We start from the raw sequence: 11,207 nt of genomic DNA on the forward strand, positions 1-11,207 counted from the left end.
GGTTCAATTCCTCAGCACCACACAGATAGAAAAAAGCCGGAAGTGGCTCTGTGGCTCAAGAGGTAGAGTGCTAGCCTTGAGCAAAAAGAAGCCAGGGACAGTGCTCAGGCCCTGAGTCCACGCCCCAGGACTGGCAAAAAACAAACAAAACAAACAAGGTTTCTCCATAGAAGACATTAAGTAAATGTTTTCTTTTTCCTCTTCTTCATATCTTAGTCACACAGACCCTGGAAACAACAGAAATGTCTAGACTTCAGAGGAAGATTGCATCTCTCAGGCTGATTTACTGATTTGAAAACAATTCTTAAAAAAAAAATCAATATGTGGCCAAGTCTTATTTAGTAATTACTATTTACTAAGGACATGCAACATGCCACGCACAGTGGTAAGCACTTTTTAAAGTACCCAGTATCTTATTTCATTCTTGTACAACCCTTGTGGATTTTCTTAGTTTTACAGATGAGGAAATCAACACTGAGAAAAGGTTAAGAACATTGCTAAATAAGCAATTGATGCAAACACAGATCTGACTTTTGCAAAACTTTCACTGGCCTATATTTTCCTCTTGATCTGGAAGAGCCTCATCTAGGCTTATTCTTCTTTCACCTTGTCACTTTTGTTGAAATCGGTACCTGTGTCTTACCAAGTCTTGGTAGAGGATCCTTCTAGAGCTGACCTTATCAGAAAACTCTTACTCCTGAAGTCCCAGAAGACTCATACTTTTGGCAAATTCCAGATTCCTGTTCCTTCTGTGATACTGTCCTCTGCCAAATTTGCCATTATTCCTTAATTTGCTTTAACCACAAACATAAGCCCTGCTATTGACTGAGTAAACTGAGTAGGGCTTTTTAGACTTTTATTCTGTTTCCCAAAATACGATGAACTGAAATCATCGGATGATGAACTTGTACTTGAAACTGGAGTGGCTGAGGGTGGTGTGAGTCACTCGGTGAGTTTATACCTATCAGACAATTCATCAAATCATATCCAGTGGCTAGACACAACAGGGGCATATTCCTTGACCTTGAGGACTTAAAAAGTCTTTAGGCCAGGCACCTGTGGCTCATGCTGCTCCTAGTTATTCAGGAGGCTGAGATCTGAGGATCATGGTTCAAAGCTTGCCCAAGCAGGAAAGTCCATGAGACTCTTATCTCCAACTAACCACCAAAAAGGTGGAAGTAGAGCTGTGGCTCTACTTGAGCAAAAAAGCTCAAGGGTAGTGTCCAGGCCCTGAGTTCAAGCCCTGGACTGGCAAAAATAAATAAATAAATAAAAGTAAAGTAAAAAAGTATTTAACACACACACACACAAGTGTTTAACATATAGCATCCATTTAGTTCATAAACGTTTTAACAAACACCTACTATGTGCAGGCACTGTGACCAGACACCCCAGCTTTACAGGCACTCATGGCTTGTGGAGAGACAGACTTGACAACAGATGGTGACATCCCAATATAATGTGGGGCCAAGATGGAACAGGAAGGTAGTGTCCAGGAGAGCCAGCAAAGGCTTCTGGGCATGACTTTTGAGCTGAGCAATTTTCTAGGTGGAGAAGGAAGGAAGGCCAGGCATAGACAGAGGTATATGCAAAGACCATGCATTCCAAGAGGTTAGGAGCCTTGCTTTGCTTGTCTCTGCTTACTCCCAGCTCATTGTATAGTTCCAGTCATGTGCAAAGCCGACAACCCATCTGTGGTAGGTGAATGAAAGTATGGAGTTATGAAAACATACAGCACATGTAAATAATAGCAAAGCAATTCGGGGGCATGGAAAGGAGGTGGAGCTGGGGAGAGGCTGTGTGTGCAGGTGGAAGGAACAAACTATGATAGGCTTTGAAGGTTTTGATCATCTATTAGACTATGTTCCCAGGGACAAAGTGGGGGGAAGGGCAAGGTGTCACAGGGACTTTCAGTGGCAGATGTACATAAGTAGACATCTTTCAGGAAGACAGATGGATAATGGGCTAGATGGATGAGGTACACTGAACAGGCCAGTGAACTGAGAAAGTGATGGCATCCTTACTCTCACAGGTCCTTCATTCAATAAACATTTCCACAGAACACAATGCTCTTAGGGATGATAAAATTAAAACTGTTTTATACACACACACACACACACACACACATATATGTGAATATATGTGAATATATGTGAACATATGTGAGTATATGTGTGTGTATTTATGGCATTGGTACATATATGCACATACACATATATGCATATGTGTACATATACATATATACATATGTATATATATACATATATGTGTGACTATATATGCATATGTACCAGTGCCATAAAGAGGTACCTAATCAGCCTTGGGAGTGAAGTATTGTTATCTGAACTGAGGCAAGACTGATGAAATTAACAAGAGGAGGCTAATTTCAAGAAAATTTATAGGCAGATACCTTTGGATCCAGGCACCAGCTTGATTAGAAGAGACACTCCACTTCAGGTCTTCTAAAGTGTAGGGAGTTGATTTGAGATCATGGGAAATAGGGATTGGGAAGAGACTAATGGTTTCGTTGGAGGACAGTCAAAGAAGGGAATGGGCCCTGGGTACCAGCATCAAAGTAGTAGGAAGACTAAGGGAAGGAGAGGGAAGAGGGAAAAGGTGGCCAGACTAGGCCCTATGTTTCAATGTAACCCTTTGGGTTATTGGAAACAGGCTGTCATTTACCAAGTACCGTGTAAATCTAATCGGCTAGTTCACCCCTGGAGTGGAACCTATGTTTTCTATGAGGCTTTAATTGACCCCAAGTTGGCTATCTGATAATATAGTTAATAGTTAATAAGTCAATGGAGAAGCCAGGAGAAGACAGTGGTCCTCAACCTTGCATCACTGAAAATTGACAAAGTAGATATTCATTTAAATAATAGTTTATTTTTAATGGCTATTTTATTATCTATTTTAATGTTATATCACTATTTTAAAAGATGTTTACAAAGAACTGGAACTCAGAGAATGCTATAGGGAATAAGGTAAGTTTTAAAAAAGAACAATATACATATTGTAAGCACAGAACAATAAAAAATCAATAAAACTAAAGCAGTAAAATTTCAAGTAGAAGCCAGGTACTGGTGGCTCACATCTGTAATCCTAGCTATTCAGGAGGCTGAGATCTGAGGATCAAGGTTCAAAACCAGGCTTGGCAAGCAAGTCTGTGAGATTTTTATCTCCAACTAATCACCAGAAAAACTGGAAATGTTGCTATGGCTCCAGCAATAGAGTGCTATCCCTGAGCAAAAAAAGTTCAAGGACAGCCCCAGGCCCTGTGTTCAGACCCCAATACCAGCACACACACAGAAAAAGTCTAAATAGAGAAAAAAAATCACCATAAGTATTATAAATGTTTAATTCTGGTGGGTGAAACCAGATGGTGGTTTTATTTCTCCTCTACTGAAGTATTTCTGAGTTTTCCAATTTTTATATTCAACAAGAACATGCCACTTCTTACAAGGTGAAAATATAACTTTGTTCTGTAATGAAAATAAAAGCAAATATACTTCTATGCCTTTCCAAGAGTATCATGTGCATTTTTCCAGTTCTGCCACTAAGAGATAATTGGAATGAATTTCATCCAAACAGAATGCTGGCTTAAGGAAATATATCAAGCACTTAGTGGATGCTTACTATGTGCCAGGGGCTGAGATACAGCACAGGAATGAATAAAGTAGTTTCTAAAGTGGGAAATGGAATGACTAATCTTCAAAAAGCTTAGTTTTTATCCTGCTGAACCTAGAAGTGACTAACATCAAAACCAGAAAGAAATCCAATGTGTACTCATCTGCATTGAGAACACTGTGGTAACTGGAAAGGGTAACTGGAAATAACATAAGGCTGAGGCTCAAATTCTGGCTTTTCACTAACTGAATAACCTTCAGGACTTCCCCCAGGGTCAGACTCCCCCTGTGTTAACTAAGGACCTTGTGCTAAGGGCACAATTCCACGAGCAATGTGAGTCCCAGCCTTTGCCACTTGTGGGCCTAGAATACTGAAAATAGAGCTAATAAGACCTATTTTTCACCAGGCACTGGTGGCTCATGTCATGTCTGTAATCCTGGCTACTCAGGACACTAAGATTTGAAGATCATGGTTTGAAGCCAATCCAGGCAGGAAAATCCTTGAGACTCTTATTTCCAATTAACCACCAGAAAACTGGAAGTGGAGCTGTGGCTCAAGTGGTAGGGCACTAGACTTGAGCACAAAAGTTCAGAGACAGTGCCTAGGTCTCAAGTTCAGACCTCAGAACTGGCACAAAAAGAAAGACCTATTTTTCCAGGAGGAATGTGTGTAGAAAGAGAACTCAGAGTCGGTGTGTTTACATGAGAGAGAGAGAGAGAGAGAGAGAGAGAGAGAGAGAGAGAGAGAGAGAGAGAGAGAGCGCTCAATACTTGGAATATAACAAATTGTTAGAAAACAGCAGCTTCAGTTACTACAAATTCTGAAATACACACAATTTTAAGCTTAGTATGTATAGTCAGTGATCATGATGAAGATTATCATGATATATGATAGTTTGCTCTAAGAAACCATTTTCTCCTGTCATCATTCCCTGTAGACCAAGAGTCTAAAGAAACACATACTTGGTCACATAAAAGTAAGGCCGTTCCATGTCACATCTATGTTGGACAGACCACCTTGAACATACCATCTCTTTTCTTTTCTTTTTTTTTTTTTTTTTTGCCAGTCCTGGGCCTTGGACTCAGGGCCTGAGCACTGTCCCTGGCTTCCTTTTGCTCAAGGCTAGCACTCTGCCACTTGAGCCACAGCGCCACTTCTGGCCGTTTTCCATATAAGTGGTACTGGGGAATTGAACCCAGGGCTTCATGTATACGAGGTAGGCTCTCTTGCCACTAGGCCATATTCCCAGCCACCATCTCTTTTCCTCAATTTCCAACTCTTTGTTTCTGTTGTAGGGAGCAGAGCTGATTCCATCTTGATTAGGGAAACATGGTAGGAAATGTTGGGAGCAGTAGATTAGGTCAAGTTTCCTCATCTGAAAAGTTGCCACAGCTACACAGAATTGCTGGGAAGAATAAATTCATCCATTATTGATGGAGTACCTACTACATACCAGGCATTGTTGGTGGTTCTAGGATTACAAGAATGAACAAGGCAGACCTACCTACACCTGGCCCTTAGCAGATATTCCCGCATTAATTTCTCCTTTTATGTCTAAGTCCAAATAAGGCTGCATTGGAAATTCAAAGAGAGTATCAATTTAGAAAACCCAGAGTTGTCTCATCAGGATTCTTTCAAAGAATTTGAGGATAAAATATTGATGTATTAGCCCTGGTGTCAGAGGGCAACTGCCTCCTCCTTCATTCTGTCCTTCTAAGCTAAACTTGAACATGGAGAGACTGGGTAAGAGAGGACCCTGCACTTTCTTTCTGACATCCAAAACCTTGGTTAACATTCACCTCCTCTGTGGCACGCTTCTGCATTGACTCTCTGACATGCCCTGGCATGCAGAAGCAAAGGAAACACAAACTGAAAATGAAACAAATGTTCCACCTGAGTCACGGGCCTGTGTTCCTCCTTTATCACCAAAGCAAGGAACTCCCACGCCATTGAGGCCTGCGCTATTTAGGTTTTAAAAGTCATCTTGGTAATTAAAGCGCCCTATTATTGTGGTAAAGTAAACAATGAGAAAACACTTTCTTAGAAACATTGCACTGATTCATAAATATTTGGATGGTGAAATCACAAAGGTGGAATGTTAACTTTGCTAACATGCTGGCGATAAGGATCACTGGTTGCTAATATTACCCAGTGAGAAGTTAGCTTTAGTCTGCAGCACAAAAGAAGGGGGTGGGGGGAGGAAATCAAGTGGCTATTTTATAGTGGTTGTTAGGAATAATCTAGATTTAAAAATAGACTCATTTCCTAACTTCGTCATAATCTATTTGCCTTGTATTTATTCATTCCTTCAAGAAATATTTATTGACTTTCTCTGGCCCTGCCCTTCTTGATCAGGGGGTAGCTACAGCCCACAAGTACTTTGAGCTACAACCACTTGGGGCGCTCATGGCTCCTGTTTCCCATTAAATCTCCCTCACCCCCATGCTGCCCCCTCTGCCTGCAATTTCTTCCTTCTCCAACCCAACTCACAGCATTTTTCCATTTGGAAAAGTGCTCTTTTTTTTTTTTCTTTTATCTTACAAATTCCAATTCCAAAATCACTTCCTCATGTAAGTAATATAAAGTAAGTCCTGTTCAGGATTAGCTATGTCTTTGGCAGGACCCATGACAAAATAAATAGTTTGAGAATTTCAAACTAAGGATTAAATGAAATTATCTAAGGGAGGGGCTGCACAGCTCACAGCTCATAGCTTTTCTGTGTTCCTGTTATTCTTAGTGGACCCTATGGCTTTTTACTTATTTACTCCTATTGAGGCAGTGGTTTCCCAATTTTCCTCCATTTCCCATCTCTGGGGTATTGGGTCAGGCAATATGCTACTCACACTTCATGTCTTAGGGATGGCGGATCTAGAACCTCACATCCTGACTGTGCGGTTTCTATCTGGACTCAAGCTCTCATCTTCCCTCCTACCACTCTCATCTGAGACACTTTTGCCTTCCTGTCTCTGGTCTTCCTCCTTGCTCCTCACTTTTTCATGCCCAGAATTGAAATGTGTACAAAATAGATTGACTTTAAATCTGCTAATTATAGTTGTCTGTAAGTTATCCTTTATAAGAGCACAAAATAAACACATCTTCAATCTTCAACTCTGAACCTGGAAAAATGGTCAGTTTGTTGTTGTTGTTGCTGTTTTCTTAAGCTCATATTCTATGATGACTTTAAGAAAATAAGTTATCTATAATTTTAACTTGAAGAATAATGAATCTTGGCTAGGAAATGACAACAAAACACATTGTAGTCCTTGCCAATTTGCATTAAATCCATAAAGCAAGGAATTGTCATGAGTGTTAGACTCATGCATCATTTCCCTAGCTCTCATTTCTGCACTTGAACTCCAATGATTTTCAAACTACAGGAAATAGAATTAAGAATTCAGAAAGAGGGCTGGTTGTGTACAGAAAAGGGATTTACTCTGCAGAGGAATATAGACTTTGGAGCAAGCAGGTCTGAGTGCCTAAGAGGGGGCACCTATTTGTAGGCAACTCAAGGAATAATTTGAGAAAGGGAGTTTTCTTGGCACTCTGGATATAGTAATGAGTGGTAACTCATTTGTAATCCCAGATTTTCAGGAGGCAGGAGGATCAGAGTTGAAATCAGCCTAGACAAAAGTGAAAGATGCTCACTAAAAACAAACTAAAGCAAAAGGGGCTAGGGGGATGGCTAAAGGGATAGAATGCTTGTCTGAGAAACATGAGGCTCTAGGTTCAAAACACCAGTAGTAAGTAGCCCTTCCTTCGCACACAAAAAAATTCTCAGTCTCAGGCTGGGAATATGGCCTAATGGTAGAGTGCTTGTCTTGTACACATAAAGCCCTGAGTTTGATTCCTCAGCACCACATATATAGAGAAATCCAGAAGTAGCACTGTGGCCCAAGTGGTAAAGTGCTAGCCTTGAGCAAAAAGAAGCCAGAAACAGTGCTCAGGCCCTGAGTTCAAGCCTCAGGTCTGGCAAACAAACAAAATTCTCAGTCTCTTAAATGACCAGGGTTACAGACATGAACCACCAACATCAGGCTTGAGATTATTATTTTAAAAGTCCTTTCCAGTCTTAAGAATAAAATTTTAACACATACTACAATGTGGATAATCCTTGAAAACATTATGCTAATTGAAGCAAATTAGGTAAAAGGACAAGTACTGTACAATTACACTTATATGAGGTATCTAAGTATATGTAGGTATCTGGAGTGGTGAGAGACAAAGACAGAATAATGATTACAGGGCCAAGTTGAGGGAGAAATGGAGTTATTGTTTAATGGTATAGAGTTTTGGTTTAGGTAAAATGATGCAAATGTTCTGGAGCCTGATGGTGTGGACACACAATGTGAAGGTATTTAACCCTATTGAATTGTACTACACTTAAAATGGTTAAAATGTTAGTATATTATGCCACAGTCTAAAAATACTTTTTCTGAAGCTAGACACGAAGGTCTCATACCTATAATCCTAGCAATTCAGGAGGCTGAAATCCGAGGATTTGGGTTCAAAGGCACTGTGGGCAGAAAAGTTAATGAGACTCTTACCTCCAATTAACCACCATAAAAAGCCAAAAGTGAAGCTGTGCCTCAAGTGCCTTGAACAAATAAAGCTGAAAGACAGCACACAGGACCCAGGACCGACACAAAAAGAGAATTACAAAGGATGGATCTTGTCACATAAAAAATTTATTTATTTATTTGCCAGTCCTGGAGCTTGGACTCAGGGCCTGAGCACCATCCTGGCTTGTTTTTTTGCTCAGGGCAAGCACTCTGCCACTTGAGCCACAGCGCCACTTCTGGTCGTTTTCTGTATATGTGGTGCTGGGGAATCGAACCTAGGGCTTCATGTATACGAGGCAAGCATTCTTGCCACTAGGCCATATCCCCAGCCCCATATAAAAAATTTATACACATGTATTTCTTATACTTTTTTAAAGTGGGAGTGGTTATTGCCCAAGTATGAAGGTGACTAAAAGTGTAGCATCATTTGAGCTAGGAAGATTACACGGATAATCTTATTTCATTAAGAGAAGATACAAATTGTAGAAGTAAATAAAATCCAAACTAGGAAAAAAAACCACAGAAGATCAGCACTATGCTCACATTATTTGTAAGCATGGAGAAGGAACTGAAAGTTATTGCTTTGGGAGCAGAAATAAGGACTGGTGGAAGTAACTGAGCTGGGAGGCAGGTTTTTTTTTTTTTTTTTTTTGGCCAGTCCTGGGGCTTGGACTCAGGGCCTGAGCACTGTCCCTGGCTTCTTTTTGCTCAAGGCTAGCACTCTACCACTTGAGCCACAGCGCCACTTCTGACCGTTTTCTGTATATGTGGTGCTGGGGAATTGAACCCAGGGCCTCATGTATACGAGGCAAGCACTCTTGCCACTAGGCCATATCCCCAGCCCTGGGAGGCAGGTTTTGTGTTTTGTTTTGTTTTTGAGTCTGGTAGTGTTACGTTTTGTTTGATATTTTGATGTTGTTATTGTTGTTTTTAATCAGTCTTTCTATGTAGTCTTGACTGTCCTGGAACTCATGAGCCTCCTGCTTCAGTCTCCTGAGATCTGGGATTATAGATGTGTTTAACGCAGTGAAGAAATCTATATGAGATACTCCAGCCAAAAAGGCACTAAAAAAATCAAACCAGAATAGGTGTTTTTAACATTTGACATAAACATTTGCCCATGGTGGCCAGGTGTCTGTGACTCACTCCTGTAATCCTAGCTACTCCGGAGGCTGAGATCTGAGGATCATGGTTCAAAGCTAGCCAAGGCAGGGAAATCCATGAGACTTTTATCTCCAATTAACCACCAGAAAACTGGAAGTGGTGCTGTGGTTCAAGTGATAGAGCACCTTGAGCAAAAAAAAAGCTCAGGGACAGCACCCAGACCCTGTGTTCAAGCCCCACAAATGACAAAAAAAAAAAAACAAAAACCTGTACATGTGGCTCCTTAATACTAATTTAAATTATATTAAAAAATAGTAAATGTCTCTCATCTCACCTGGAAAATAATCACTGTTGACCTTATTTGGTAAATAAGAATGAGATGCCCCCTGGAGATATGGTTCTCTGGTAGTGCCATCCTAGCAAGCATGAGGCCCTGAGTTTAACCTGCTGTCACACACACACACACACACACACACACACACACACACACACCATTTTGGGGTAATGAGATGTTGCTGAGGTAAGGATGTTAAAGGTCTCCAAAAGGAGAATCTTTTCATATGCAAAGCTTTGGTCTCCGGGTTGGCAGAATTGGAAGGTGCAGTGGATCTTTTTAAGCATGCCTTCAAAGGAGTTGTGAGACATCAGTCTTTCTCTCTCTGCTCTAATATGTGATCCTGCAACATGTACTCCTGCCATGATGTGGTATCCTGTGCCTTCAGCAGAGGCCATACGAAAACCTCTTATCCCCACCCAAGCGTGGATTGAGAACCTACAAACCTTGAACTAAGTTAACCTTTTCTCTTTATTAGTTATTTGCCTAGGATGTTTTATGGTAGAAACATAATGCTGACATTGGAAAGAATATTACGTCATTTGCAGGGGAAATGGATAAACCTAGAACAAATCATGTTAAGTGAGGTAGCCAAGCTCAGAGAGACAAATAGTGCATGTTTTCTCTCATATGCAGAAACTGAATCTGAAACACACCGGGGTAGGATAAATTGCAGAACTGTAGGCATTCACACACAGTGAGAACAAAGGAGGATAGACCTAAGAAAGGCACACAAAGGTACAATGCCTATGTATCTCTGATCACATAAAAATAATATTTATCAAAATGAATCCTGAGAAATGGAAACGAGGATTTTTCTTTGTTGTTTTTGTTTTTTTTGTTTGTTTGTTTGTTTGTTCTTGCAGTCCTGGGGCTTGAACTCAGGGCCTGGGCATTGTTCCTGAGCTTCTTTTGCTCAAGGCTAGCACTCTACCACTTAAGTCCCAGCGACACTTCTGGCTTTTCCTGTTTATGTAGTACTGAGGAATTGAACCCAGGGCTTCATGCATGCTAGGCAAGCACTCTACCACTAAGCTACTTTCTCAGCTCCATTTTCTTTGTCTTGTTTGTTCATTTATCTGTCTTTGGGAGGGGGGGGACACAAACAGAGGGACAAAGGGTGAACAAATGCAGCAGTAGTACTCACTAGACAACTATGTTGAAAACAAAATATACTACTTGTGGGGAAATATTTGCTTTTGGGCTGACCAGTTCTTAAACTTCCTTCTGGAAGGGATTAGTGGCATCATTACTGCTTTAGTGCTATTGGTGAGCAGGCTGAGAAGGGAAACTAAGTGTCCCAAAGTTCAGAATGTACAATTCTGCTTCATTTCCTTATTTTTCAACCAACTCCACACCCAGACAGCAATCATCAAGTCCGAAGCCCCTCTTAAACAAGAGTTTCCGGAGCCACCTGGTGGTAGCAGGTCAGGGAAGCTACTGAGGGACTCACCCTCTTTTGATTCAGACTTCCAAGGCTCCCGAATTTCAGCCTCACCCTCACGCTCATCTGCAATCACTGATGCCATAGACTGAGGCTCACAGGACACAGAGGAGCTGCCCCCCAAGCAGGCATCTCGCTT

This window comes from Perognathus longimembris, chromosome 11 (assembly GCF_023159225.1).
Source record: "Perognathus longimembris pacificus isolate PPM17 chromosome 11, ASM2315922v1, whole genome shotgun sequence".
Lineage (NCBI taxonomy): Eukaryota > Metazoa > Chordata > Mammalia > Rodentia > Heteromyidae > Perognathus > Perognathus longimembris.